General features: G+C 39.1%; 1 protein-coding gene across 1 annotated transcript in view; it reads right to left on the bottom strand.

The window, feature by feature from the left end:
- The window catches only part of LOC122794922 (probable ATP-dependent RNA helicase DDX60), a 2,165,155-nt gene that overhangs the window by 14,384 nt on the left and 2,136,444 nt on the right, over positions 1–14,327 (bottom strand). The gene's annotated exons all lie outside the window — the stretch shown is intronic.

Raw genomic sequence — 14,327 nt, 5'->3', positions numbered from 1 at the left:
GGAACATATTTCCTTTTGTCATTAAACTTGCTTCCTCAGTTGTAACAATTCAGCTAACAACTACTTTTTTATTTAATGCTGCCTTTGGTAGAAGAAACTCTTATCTATTTACTTCTAAGTATTGTTCTGTATTCTATAACAACTCAGAAGTAACACATCTGAAATTAAAATATTACACCCATTAACGAGCATTGCCTTCATAGCAACTGTGGTATACTGAATGGCAGACAGACTTCCTAGGCAATGCTGTAATGCAAGGCATGAGCCTGTAACAGACCATCTAATCCTGCCTTACATTTACCAAACAGAAGGACATTCAAGAGAGAGATATAAGATGACAGACATCATAAAATGGGGATAACAATTTTTAAATCCAACAAAATCTAATTTTGATTATATAAACTGCTACACCAAAAGTCAACATACGGATCAACTTATAACACTGAACCAAAAAAAAAAAAAGATCACAAAAGGAAACACACCAAAACCCCAGGACAGATTCAGATGTGTGTATATATATAAATAAATATATATATACTTTGTTCAACTGAAAGCTCATTTCACTGAATTTCAATTTACCCTGATCAAATCGCTGAAAGCTCAAATTACTGAAAACTCATTTCACTGAATCGAAGTACTGGCACTGTGTAGAGTACTAATAACACACCAAATATTTTATTAAAGCTTTCGGGTCTACACCCTTCATCAGTACAAACTTTTAATATATATATATATATATATATATATATATATATATATATATATATATATATATATATATATATACTATTAAAATACATAATAGAACATCCATTTATAAACTCTTACTAAAAACATATATAATATTTTAAAAGTTATTTATATGTTTCTTTAAGATTTGATTGCTAAATGTTTGATAGGTTGGCTGAAACATGTGATATACTTTTTTCTCCTATTTAAATGTTGAATGTGAGTAGTTGATTTGTACTGATGAAGGGTGTAGACCCGAAAGCTTTAATAAAATATTTGGTGTGTTATTAGTGTTGCTATTGATTCATTAAGCAGTGACACCATAGTTGTTTAGTTACTGTGTAGAGTACTGTAAGGCAAGTAAGAGGTATATGCCCTTTTTCCCACTGTAGTGCAATCCTGGAGTTAGTATATATAGTTAGGGGGTGTGGGGGGTGTAGCCTTCCACCTAGTTTGGTTTTATATTATATTTCACCAAAAGCTTCAAAACAATGCATTTTAAACCATAGAAATGCATACTTATAACACCAATGACTAACTCTTTCCAGAAGACAATATAAACCCAAACTAATTGGGGGGGCTACGCAACCCACACCCCCTAACTATATATACATCGACATATCTAAATTGACATTTGTGTGAGATCAACATTTCCCCAGATATGAGGATATGCCCTTTCCCTAAGGACTGTGCAATCTTGAAGTTAGTATATATAATTAGCAGGGGGTTTGGGGGTGCATGGGGTTTGTTCCCTTGCAAAAAAACATACTTTTGTTTTACTTACATGTTCCAAGGATTAGCCTAGAAACATCTGCTCAGGTGTGTTGATGTCTTTTTGTTGACACAAAGAACATCGACATCTCCATGGCTAGAATAATAGTAGTAGATCCATACATACACACATATATGTAACCATATTTATACATACGTTACTCTTAATTCCAAATATATGATGTTTTAATGTTATTTTCAAGGTTCAGGCTACTGTTTTATTAAGATAGCATTTCTAATGCTGACCAAGTCATCTCTCAATCAGTGATGGTCAAGAGAGTATAGTTTTAGCATCCTTTGTCTATCGGCATAATCTAGGTAGCCTCTTTATTCCCTTGATTTTCTGGACCCTTTCTAATCTTTTTAGGGACATAACTATAAATGCAAATTGATCCTCATTGTTTAATATGAAGTCTAATGACAGAATTGTGAAGTGGAATAAAAACTTTAGTATCCCTACTGGTTATTGCATAAAACAGGTCATTCCATATGGAGCAGCATTTGTGGGCGATGGTTTTAATGTTGGACTCAATGTTTTCTTGATTGCTTATTGTGATAGCCAGGTCCTTAATGGTTTCAGTAATGTAAAAATTAGATAGTGAAGTTTCCTATGTATCTGTTAAAAGACAAGAATGTAAGGAATGGGTAGTAGATATCAGCTGATAGGGAAGGTAATACTTACTTCAGAAACGATAGCTTGTGAGTGGAATAAAATGGAAACAGAGTTGAAAAACATGGTTGACAAAATAGGGAAAAAGACATGGGAAAGAAGTAATATAGATTATTTCGAGTGGTTGACAAAGGTTAAAATATTACTGTTGAAGGGGAATGCCTCTTCCTTATTTCTAGACTTATATAAAGCCTTTGTCACAGTTTATCACAGCAAACGTCTTCTTCAAATTTCACCAATAAGTCTCTCTCAGCCCATCTTTCTGTGGTTCAAAAGCATACCTCTCAACCTGGAAACATCAAAAAATCTGGACAAGGCCCATGAAAAATAGGTACAAATCTGTACACTGAATAAAATCTAATCTGCATACATAATTATGTATCCCCACCCACTCCAAAGGAATTGTGGGATACCAACTTTCAAATGCAAACTGAAGAACAGACAACCAAAATATAGCACCAGAGTCCCCCTGCAGCCATTCCAGTGTCACATTACCTGGCGATTTCGCCCCATTTACCATAAACACTAATGTGTGCATACTGCTTTATTTCTACAATGATTATTTGGATTTTATTTTTACATTTTGCAGCACAACAATGCACAAACACTAACAGACATCTGCTAAACAAAGCAATACTGTTTCACAATGAAAATAGACTTGGCATTAAAACTTCTCTGCCCTTGTAACTCGCATTCATTAAAATAGCATTGAAACCCACACACCACATCCAAAGAAAATGTGTCTGGCCAGTTTTGGATAAAGATTACCGATGAGATATTTTAAAATCATTGGCCCCTTGCACACAAAACAAGAAACATACATGTGTTCTTTTCTTTGATATACTTTCCTGACTTTAAGTTATATTCCTTGTATAATACAGCACACTTGTTAGATAGAGCACATTTTAAATTTGTTTGAACATTTTTCCAGTAGGCTTTACTGTAGGCTATGAAACAAAATGCATGAACCGATAATAAAAAACTGCCCAATTCAGAACATTTCCATCATAAAAGTCTACTTCCACACCCACGCTATAAATAGAATTATAGTAGTGTAAGCCATAGGCATCTTGTACAGCTTCTCACACTTATTTTCAACTTCAGTTTTGTTTTTTTTTTGGGGGGGGGCAAAAGGTCAAAAAACAGAGAAACATTTTAAACATTGATTTTATAATCTAATTGCTAGAATAAAATGTTGTGTTACCATGCATTTCATGAAAGATAGGAAGACTGAAACTTAACTGGCTATCATTATTTAGTGAATTCAGTTCTCACTAGAAAACAACACATTTTAAGAGGAACAGACCAAAGAGCCAAACACAAGTGGTATACTTGGGGCCACAGTACTGGCATTTAAGCACTTTTTATTTTTATGTATTTATACATAATATCATAAAAAGCCACTGGACTGGAAACTATGGAGATACAAATTTTTCCCAGAAAAAAAGGAACAATTCAAGTACTCCATTTATGGTATCTCTAAGCATGTCATTGCACTATTATTTTATTTTATTTGTGCTGATATGTTTCCTAGTTTGCATGTACAGCTGGATTTCCCAGTATCACCACTTCTGATACATGTTTCAAATAGTTGTTCACCTTGTTCAACAGCTTTATGACATTTTCTAAACTGCTATTTAAATAGAGTCAGAGGGCTACCAAGAATGTATGCTAGGCCCCCTTTTCAGAAAGTTCCTTAAAAAAGTGGAAAATTTGCTTGTCTCAGTCTCATGGTGCAATTACCAAAGTAAATCAAAAAGTCCAGAACAGCATTTCTGGCAGACTTGGAGTAGCCAGTCATATTCCGTAAATATTGTGTTTATTAAAGTGTCAGTTCTGATATATTTAAGAGAAAAAGGTGTCAAAGCAGTGACGTGTTTCTTCTGATTTACCTAGAATAGCTTGTGTTGGCCTTTACCGACATACAGAAGACAGAACCATAACACAATAACACACTCTGTTCAGTAAGCTGTTGTCAGCACTGCAGCGTTTTACTCTGAAATATGCAATATGATGATGATGCACTTCTATTATAGCAAGGATTTATGGATGCATTTTATGTCTGCGACTATTTATAGCTTGTAAAACCATAGTTGAATTTATTACAGTATGCATAACTAGCCATTTTAATTTGCACCACATGAACTTATTACCTATAGTCAAGGACTTAATGCAATCACCACTCAATTCCTAGAAAACTGTCTCTGTTGTACATACGGAAGTGTTAGTGATCAAGCAGCTGGACAACAACCCTTTGCTTCGGAACTGCAGGGGGTTACTATACAGCTAGGTGCATAAGGACAGGACAGCAGATGCATCAAATCACAGTACTACACAAATGTAGCACTTTCATTTCTGAAGAGCAGTACAGGGCACTTGCTGTAACACTAAACCGAATCAGATTAAAACAAAACACATGGGACATGCGGTATTTTTTTTTTCGATGAGACAGTATCCAAAACCAAAAGGAGGGAATGCCTTTTGCATTCCAGGTTTATTTTAAAGCACCCCTAGAAAATAGTGCATGCAAAGCAAACCATGCCGGTGTTACCTGTGGAAAGCAGGTACTAGAGGTAGTTGTGTCTTTTGGCTTTTCCCGGTTAGGGGTTGCCACAGTGGAACTCCGGTCCGCTAATGATTGGCAGTAGATTTTTACGTGCCGAGTTGCCGGCCCTGATGCACAACCTTCAACGAAGGTACGCCCATTCGTGCATGTCTTCACACAGAAGACGCTCTAGCTGAGAATTGAACAGGACAACGTCTTACTGTGAGGCGACAACGCTACCGCAGCACCACCACCGCAGTCAGGTACTAGAGGTAGTACAGAAGGAAATAAAGTAATGTACACCGTGTCACCTAATAAAAAGAAGTTTTACAAAAACAGCTTAAAATTAAATCAGTACAGGCGACATTACATAATGGAAACATCTGACTCAAGGCTGCATATTTAGAAGCTAGCAACTAGATGATTTTAGTAGCAGTAGAAACCGCTGAACATATTTTCATACAGCATAGAAGTGCAGGAACGGCAGGTTCAATTCCAGTGGCACATAATATGTCCTAACCTTCCTTCTAACTATGCGTATTGTCTCAGAAACTAACAAAAATGGTAATACAACAAGCAAGAAGGGAAAATCCAAATCCAGCAGAACCTAATCACTTACAAGACATACAAGTTCCAAACTGTACACAGTTGAACTTACAGATAAAAGTTTTCCTCTGGCCCAGCAAAAATGGACTTGCACACAAAAGTTAAACAGCACTGCAGAGCAGAACTTTAGCCCAGCAAAGACAGACTTGCACACTCACCGGCCGCCAAAAAGGTTAAAAACTATACTAAATGGAAGCTTGCTTGAATGGACTTACAGACAGTGACTAAACCGTTTTATTCTTTTCTCTTACATGAAGACTGAGATATGTGGGTGGATTCTGCAAGGCTGCCTCCATTCTTCTGTTATATTCCCTATTTCCCTCCAAATATTTAAAAAAAATCAATGTCTGACCAGGTCCACAGGCAGCACCTGATGTCATTATGCACTTCCCCTATAGACTGGAGGTGTGTGGTGATGTCAGCGATAAATTTAAAGTGGTAAATTTAAAATAAATAAATAAATAAATAAAAAGATCTAAAATTAAATTGGGAATTAAAGGGGCCACTTGGGAATTCATGGCACCCCATTATTTTGCCCTCAAAACCGGTAAATATTGAGGAATTCGGTATGGTTGAGAGGTATGTTCAAAAGCTACCTGTCCAATAGGTATCAGTCAGTAAAATAGCACAGTACTTTCTCTCCTTACCTCCTAGTCACCACTGGTGTACCACAAGGCTCTATCCTTGGTCTCATCCTCTTTAAGATTTTCACCAACACTCTCTAAATTTCCACAGAACAGGCCACTCTAATACAATACGCAGATGACTGCACTCACATTTGCATATCTGACAATGTGGTACACCTCCAAAAATTACCCAGGAAGCTTTAGCAGCCACAGAAACGGCTTTTAACTCACAACCCATGCTCAACCCAAAAAAGACAAAACTACAACTTTTTCCCTAAATTTATTTTTTCAAGTCCTCTCTCTTGATAATACAACTACTGACGTCACTTCTCATAGCAAACTATTAGGGGTGATAGTGGATGATAATCTTAGATTGGATCTGCATATAAAAAAATTGTATAAGAAAAACATCAAAAACTCGGGATGCTTTACAGAGCCAAAAAAACTTTCTCACCATTGCAACTAAAATACACTTGCCGCTACTTATCTCCTCCCAACTCTTATTTAGGGTGCTCTTATCCTTACTAATCTCCAGGCTTTACAAAAACTGAAATGTGAACAATGCTATAAAAAAGTTGTTAAATTTGCAGCACATACCCCTTTCAGAACCCACCACTGTTTAGCAATGAAAAGCCTAAATTGGTTAGAACTGCCACATCAGCTAACATATATACAACTTCTTACAACCTATAAAATTATCCAGCATCCATCTGCCTGTCCATCACTAAAAAAAATACATTTAGCACAACTATGTTCCCAGTCGATCACTGTGATTCAGTAACCAAAAACTCCTGTCTATAAACCTAGCAAGTCTGCTAGGCATTATCTATACTCATACAAAGTTGTTAAATCCTGGAACTCCTTACCTGTATCCATCAGGTCTATACCCTCCCTTCCATCTTTCAAACCCACTCTGAAAGACTTCCTAGCTAAAATCTGTCTCTGTTCTTGCTCAAAACCAGGATTAACCTATATCCCTAAATGTGAGCAGTACCTTTTTATTCCTTGTGCCTCCATACTCTCCCTTCTTCACTTATTTCTCTACTGCTGTCTAATTCTCTTTTCTGATTTTCTCTGTAAATATACCATAAACCTGTTTTTCCATCAGTTCATATTGCAGTTCCTATTTGTATTACACTAACTTACCTTTCATTTATCTACAAACTATCTAAACTTTCTCTAAATATTAAACGCTTGTCATATACCTTGTATCGATTCTTAACCAATGTTTTTATATTATGTCTAATTTGTTAAAATTATTTAAACTGCATATATTTTTGTTTTTATTGTTGAAGATTGTAAAATTATTGATGTCCTTCAAGGATGCATCTGCAGTCCTTACAAATGGGTTGTCCTGTCGTCAGGCAGCCCTTTGGTCGGCCGGATTCCAAAGTCTGGGTCTGGCCTCGGCTGGTGTCGCACTTCACCCGACGTCATAGCTGCAGTTATTCGGGTATAAAGGCATCAGCCGACGCCATTTTCCTCAGTCTTTCTTGCCGCTTGGCGCCCGAAGCAGAAGCTGTCGCAAGTGCCGGTCGGTCAGAACCAGAGATTACTACTACCGAATACTTCTACTACTACCGAAGACTTCTAAAAAGCTAAGTACCCCGTTGGGGACTCTTTCTTGCCTCAGCCGATGTCAGAAAAAGTGAATAACTGTTTAACTTGTGGGAAACAAATACCTCATAAAGATTTCCACTCTTACTGCTTACCTTGTTTAGGCCCAGACCACGACGTAGCAGCTTGTCTAGCCTGTGCTTCTTTTAACCGACGGACGCTTAGACGTCGGTCGGAATTTGCTGAGGAGTTTTTCGGCTCCGCTTTTGCTTACATTATGCTGTCGGATCCTCCGACTACGCAAATATCTAAAAAGCGCAAGGAAAAGGACTGACACTCGCGGTCCGCGGTTTCGGCCGAAACCGCGGTTAAGCCAACCGCGAGTGTCTCGGTTTCGGCTGAAACCAAGCAAGCGGTTCTTCCTTCAGCCGAAAACTTACCTCCTACCGTGGCCTCTTCCAACCTGGTGGAATCGGCTTCTGAAATCCCTCCTGCTCTTGCAGTTTCTCAGGAATTATCTGACACTATTCCCTTGGATATTTCAACCCCTGCACGTGGAGCTGCTAGGCCACCTGCAACCATGTCCATTAAGGCCTTTGCCAGGGCTAAAGCAGCTAAAACTACTAAATCTGTGCCTGCTAAGACCCCCTCTCACAGGCCTAGCTCTAGTTCACAAATGCTTACTCTAGCAGAGGATCTCATTTCTTTAATCCGGGGATCCCAACCTCTCACAAACAGGGCCTCTCACCCACCTCCAGAGAAGAGGCCTAGAGCAGAGCCCCCTGAGCCAGTTTCTACAGATGATTCCTCTGATGACTCAGATAATACAGACCCTCCAGAGGCTCTTTTCTCCCCTTATGAAGACTCTGATGCTGAAGAGTCCATCCCTTCTGCCTCTCCGCCTGAGGAATTTTCCTTTGGGGAAACCTTGCATGCTATGAGGGAACAATTTCAGTGGCAGGGCCAGAATTTTTCAGACTCTAGAAAAAGGCTTAGAACGTTTCTGCATTTACCACAACATAGGCCTTTAGCCATACCTCCAGTTCTTTCTGTTGTAGATGATGCATTTAATTTAGATTCATAGATTCATAGATTAGTACTAGGCTAACTGCCCTTGCGAGCCATTTTAAGCCTAGACAATTATCCCCTGTGAGATTCAAACCCTGTACATTGTGTTTGTAAGGCAAACACCTTAACCATTAGGCCATCCTCCCAACCCCCTATAGCTAACTGCCCTTGCAAGCCATTTTTAAGCTTAGCCAATTATCCCTTGGGAGACTCAAACCCTGTACCTTGTGTTTGTAAGGCAAACACCTTAACCATTAGGCCACCCTCTCAACTAGTGATGCTTGTACTGCTCCTGATTCACTACCTCCGGCCCCTGCTAAGCCCGATAGGTACTACAGGGTCCCGGACACGCATTACCATTTGTATAAGGCTCCTTTTGCAGATCCCGAGACTATCTCCCAGGGACCTAAGGCTGTAGCAGCTACCTCTGCCAAAAACCCCCTCCCCTCTGAAAGGGAATCCAGGTCCTTAGAGAGATGGGGTAAAAAAGTTTACACTTCTGCTACTCTTTCAGCTAGGGCCTTGAACTGTCAATTTCACATGATCCAGTATCAAGAATTTATGCTAGACCAGTTAACCAAAAAGCTGTCCACGGATGAATCATTAGACAAAAAATCTGTTCAGGAAATGGTACATAACATACAGCAAGTCAGTAACCATTCCTTAAAATGCGGCTATGATGCACTGGAGGCTTCCTTTAGATCAGCCATGACTGGCACAGTTATCAGAAGGCATGCATGGTTAAAAGAGCAGGCCTTACCAGACCATGTCAAATCAAAACTACTAGATGCTCCCATGGACAAGATCAATTTGTTTGGCTCTCCTGCACAACAGGTGCTGAAGAAGATGGAAGAGAAGGCAAAATCTGTCCAAACAGTGAAAGATTTCTTACAGGTCCAACCTCCAAGGTTTAGCAGGAATTGGCCCTCCAAGAATTGGTCCTTTCCAGACTCCTCCAGAGCTCAGAGAGGCAGGAATAGGCGTTCAAGAGGCAGAAATCAATCCAGGGGTGCCTACAGGGGACGCCAGTGGCAGGGTAACAACCAGCGAGGCACAGCCACAGACACAGCCACCACCACTACTACAGGACAATCACAGTGACTTGGCTCTGGCACCGCCTACCAGGGAACAACTAGAAGCACCCTTAGGCGGGAAGCTAGCTTTATTTTCAGTAAACTGGCATTACATCACAAGAGACAAGTGGATTTTGCAGACAATAGACCAAGGTTACAGGTTTCACTTCCATACTCTACCAGGGAAGAGTGGAATGCCAAACCTACCTCCAAATCAAAAGGCAGAAGCTCTAAAACAAATAACTCAATTATTAAGGATGAGAGCTGTGGAAAAGGTACCATCTATGGAGCAAGGACAGGGATTTTACTCCAGACTCTTCCTGGTACCAAGAAAAGAAAGCAAATGGAGACCTATTCTCGACCTGTCCGCTTTAAACACATTCCTCATTGTTCCAAAATTCAAAATGCTGACCCTACAGCAGCTTCTTCCCATGCTGGGCAAGGAGTCTTGGCTGGTAACTCTAGATCTCAAGGAGGCATACCTGCACGTCCCCATACGACCAATTTGCAGAAGATACCTCAGATTTCTTGCAGGATCAGAGCATTATCAATTCTCAGCATTGCCTTTGGCTTATCTACTGCCCAGAGTGTTCACGAAATGCCTGGCATCAGTAATTGCTCATTGCAGGCTTCAGGGAATCCAAATCTACCCTTACCTGGACGACTGCCTGATACAAGCGGACAACAAAAACAAACTAGCAGAAGACTTGAAAAGGGTCATTTACCTACTACAAGCCCTGGGATATACAGTCAATATAAAAAAGTCAAGGCTGATACCATCCCAAAGGATAACCTTTTTGGGTGCAGAGCTGGACACATCGAAACAAATGGCATTCCTAACAGTAGAAAAACAGGAACAACTCCCTCTCTATTTTTTATTTTATTTATTTTACATTTGTTGACCGGGCTAGTCCAACTGGATATATTTCCATTTTCAGCAGAGGCCCGGGGAGAAAAGCTCCACATATAGACAAAAGGAGATACATCATGAGGACAAATGACATAATACACATTATTACCTATATCAAAAACAGGAAAAAAAGTGAAAGAACATGGAAAAGGAAATGTAATAAGTTAACCGAAAGAACAACACTTAACTTTCTAGCAAATCTGAGTAACACAATGATGAACATTCTAACATGTTTTAATACCAAGGAGGAAGTATAAGATTAAAGAAAGAGAAGCAACAATAGAGAGAGCAGATATAAATAGACATAAGGTAGTTAGAGAGAGATTAAGGGCCATAAAGATGACGAAGACAAGGAGCAGTCTGTAATGGTAAAAAGAGAAAGGTAAGGGAGGAAGCAGAAAGAGCAGATGAGTAGGGAGAGAAACGAGAATAATAGATGGAAATTATTTTAGTCAGGATTAGAGCAGGGACACATCCAGTGGCTTTTAAGGTAACTTCTGAGTTTTTGTTTAAACAAAACAGAGGAGGCAATAGAAGTAAGTTCAGAAGGAAGTTGATTCCAGTGTTTTCCAATGGTATTTGAAAAAAGGGAATCACCTGCTAGGTTTTTAGATTTGGTTAAGGTAACTAGCAGTTTGCTAGATGAGCGGAGGGAGTTTAGATTAGAGTAGGGGATGCAGAGGTTGGAGAGTATAGGTGTGTTGTGAGGTTGGTAAAATGCTCTATGAACAAATGTGAGTTGGGAAAGAAGTAACATGTTTGATAGTTCAAGCCAGTTTAGCTGCTGCAGATTCAGACAGTGGTGTGTTCTGAAAGGTTTACCAGTAACAAATCTAGCTATATTATTGTGCGTGGTAGATAGTTTAGAGAGAATATTTTTCTTGAGGTTAGTATAAATAGGTGAAGCATAGAGAAGAGTAGAAATTAGATGAGAGTGGGCAAGGGTAGCTTTGGCTGAAGAGGTTAAGAAAGTTTTAATTCTATAGAGAGAGCCGAGTTTTCTGTTTACAGATTTAATGGTATTATTGATATGACAATCAAAGGTGAGGTTGTTGTCAATTGTGACACCTAGTAGTTTGGTTGTAGGGTCAGGTGATATAGTAGTTCCATTGCTAGATAGGATAGTAAAGTCTAGTGTAGGGGATCTGGTAGTGGGCTTAAAGAGTAAGAGTTTGGTTTTTAGCATTTAGAAGTAGGCATCGTTTTGAGAACCAGGTTTCAACTTTGGAGAAAACAGCTTGAGTGTTAATTTGTAGTTCAGAGATGGATTTAGCAGAGCAAATTAATGTGGAGTCGTCAGCATATTGTATACAAGTGGCCTGGGGAATCGCTGCTTGTAAGTCATTTATAAAGAGGGAGAAAAGAAGTGGTCCAAGAATAGATCCTTGGGGACCCCAAGTGAGATAGGGAGAAGGGATGAGAGTTTGTTATCCCAAAGAACGGCTTGTTTCCTGTTTGTAAGATAGGAATTAAACCAGTGGACAGCCTTAGATTCTAAGGAGAGAGATTCAAGAATTTTCAGGAGAATGGAGTGGTTAACCATATCAAAGGCCTTAGACAGGTCAATAAAGAGAGCTGAAGACAGGATGCTGTTATTACGATTCTTATTAATATGGTCTGTAAAAGTGAGGAGAGCGGTGGTTGTGCTGTGAGAAGGCCTAAATCCATGTTGACAGTTAGTGAGAATGTTGTACTTTATTAAGTGGTCCATTAACTGATGATGAACACATTTTTCCATGATCTTTGCTAGTGGGGACAAGAGAGCTATGGGCCTATAATTAGAGAGTTCATAGGAGTTACCTCCTTTGTGCAAGGGTATGATGTGAGAGATTTTCCAAATGTCAGGTATGGTTTCTTCATTTATGGTTCTGTTAATGAGAATAGATATGGGATAGGCAATTTCAGAGGCTGCTTTTGAAGGAATTCAGATGGGAGTTGGTCAGCCGAGGGGGTGCAGGGTTTAAGTTTGTGGATACATTTTTGTATAAAGGCAGTGGAGATGGGTTGTAGCCTAAAGATTGGTAGTCTGGAGGATGCAGGGTCAGGGATACTAGTATAGTCACTAGAGAGGTGAGAGGCCAAAGAATTAATAGTATCAATAAAGAAAGAGTTGAAAGTATTGGCAGTATCAAGGGAAGAATTATTTTCAGATCCGGTAGGGGATGGAGTGGTAGTCTGTCCAGGGTGTAGAAGCCTGTTTAGGGTTGACCAGAATTTTTGAGGGTTATTGTGATTAGTTTGCTGGAGATTGCTATAATAACTTCTTTTATCAGAGAAGATAGCTTTTTTAGTACTGTTTCTTAGGTATCTAAAGGTCTGTTGGTCTGCAGAAGATTTGCTAGCTCGCCATTTTATCCAAGCTTTGTTTCTAAGTAGCATTTTTGTCTTGTATCTTTAGATAACCAGGGGGCAGGTTTAGAATTAATTTGGATAGTGCGTGATGGGGCATGATTATCTAGAATAGTTAGGAATGTAGTATTAAAGTATTGTACAGCTTCTTCAAGAGGAAGTGTCTTTAGTTGGTTCCAGTTGCAAGCACTTAGTTCAGTTCTAAATTGTATAGGGTTGAAACATTTGAGATTACGTAGGATCCTGTAGGTAGGTGTGTTGTTAGAGGCATTTCTTTGTCTAGTAATATAGGTTAGGTTGTGATCGCTAAAGTCATCAGGTAGTACTCCAGACTGATATTTAATAAGAGGTTTATTAATGAGAATCCAGTCTAGAATGCTTTCTTTGTTGTTAGTTTTATTGGTCCTAGTGGAGGCGTTTATTATTTGAGTAAAGTCATGGAGGTTAATATGTGAAGCTGGGTTATTAGTAGTTAAAGAGGACCAGTCCAGGTTAAAGTCTCCGAGAATTATGGTTTCTTGGGGATAGGAGGAGGAGAGCCAACTAAGGTTATTTTCTATAGTAGTAGAATTATTTCCAGGGGGTAGATATATACAGATGATATAGATGGATTTTTAGGGTTTAGTTGTAGCTTTGAGATAAGAAGTTCAGTCTTGTTATTGTCCAGGTTATCATAGGGTATTAATGTTACACTAAGTTCTGTTTTGAATAGGAGTGCAACTCCTCCGCCTTTTTTAGTTTTGCGGTCAAGTCTCAATATGTTATAACCTGGAGGTAAGATTTCATTATCTTTGGTAAAGGGTTTTAACCAGGTTTCAGTTAAACAAAGAATATCAAAGGAGTGGTGTTGTAGAAGGGAGTGGAGATGGGTGATTTTATTATTGACACTTTGTATATTAAGGTGACCTATGAGTAGAGTGTTTGTATTAAAGGTTGGTAGTAGTAGGGAAGAGTTTAGTGAAGTGGTTGCCACACCAGGTGGAGTAGTTAAGGGCCCTGGGTTGGGGTGGATGTCCCGTCAACCAAGGTAGAGTGGCTATGTTCAAGGTAAGCTATGATAGGGGAGTACAATAAGTATTTTGGTTTCTTAATCAAGAGATTTAGAAATTTAATGTGGGACAGTCTGTGATATCTGGCAAGGAGGTAGCTAGGGATAGACGTAATGTTTAAATGAGTAAGTTTTAGGCTTATGAGATCAGTGGCTGTATGTTTGGGTGAGTAGATAAAGTGGTAGTTGGGATTTGATTCATAACAGGTTAGGAAGTATGGTAATGTAAGGGCAAGCAAAATAATAGGTGGAAGTGTTATGTTTTCCAAGGTAGTTCCTAATACAGGCGCCTTGGGTATTGGTTTGTAAGTTTTGGTAGACATATTGTGGTGAAAGAGAAAGGAATAAACTGGATATAGGCTAAGAGTATAGAGT

Source organism: Protopterus annectens, chromosome 2.part1 (genome assembly GCF_019279795.1).
Source record: "Protopterus annectens isolate FY-2018-M chromosome 2.part1, PAN1.0, whole genome shotgun sequence".
In the NCBI taxonomy this organism is placed as follows: domain Eukaryota; kingdom Metazoa; phylum Chordata; order Ceratodontiformes; family Protopteridae; genus Protopterus; species Protopterus annectens.
This window is presented reverse-complemented; position numbering and strand designations above follow the sequence as displayed.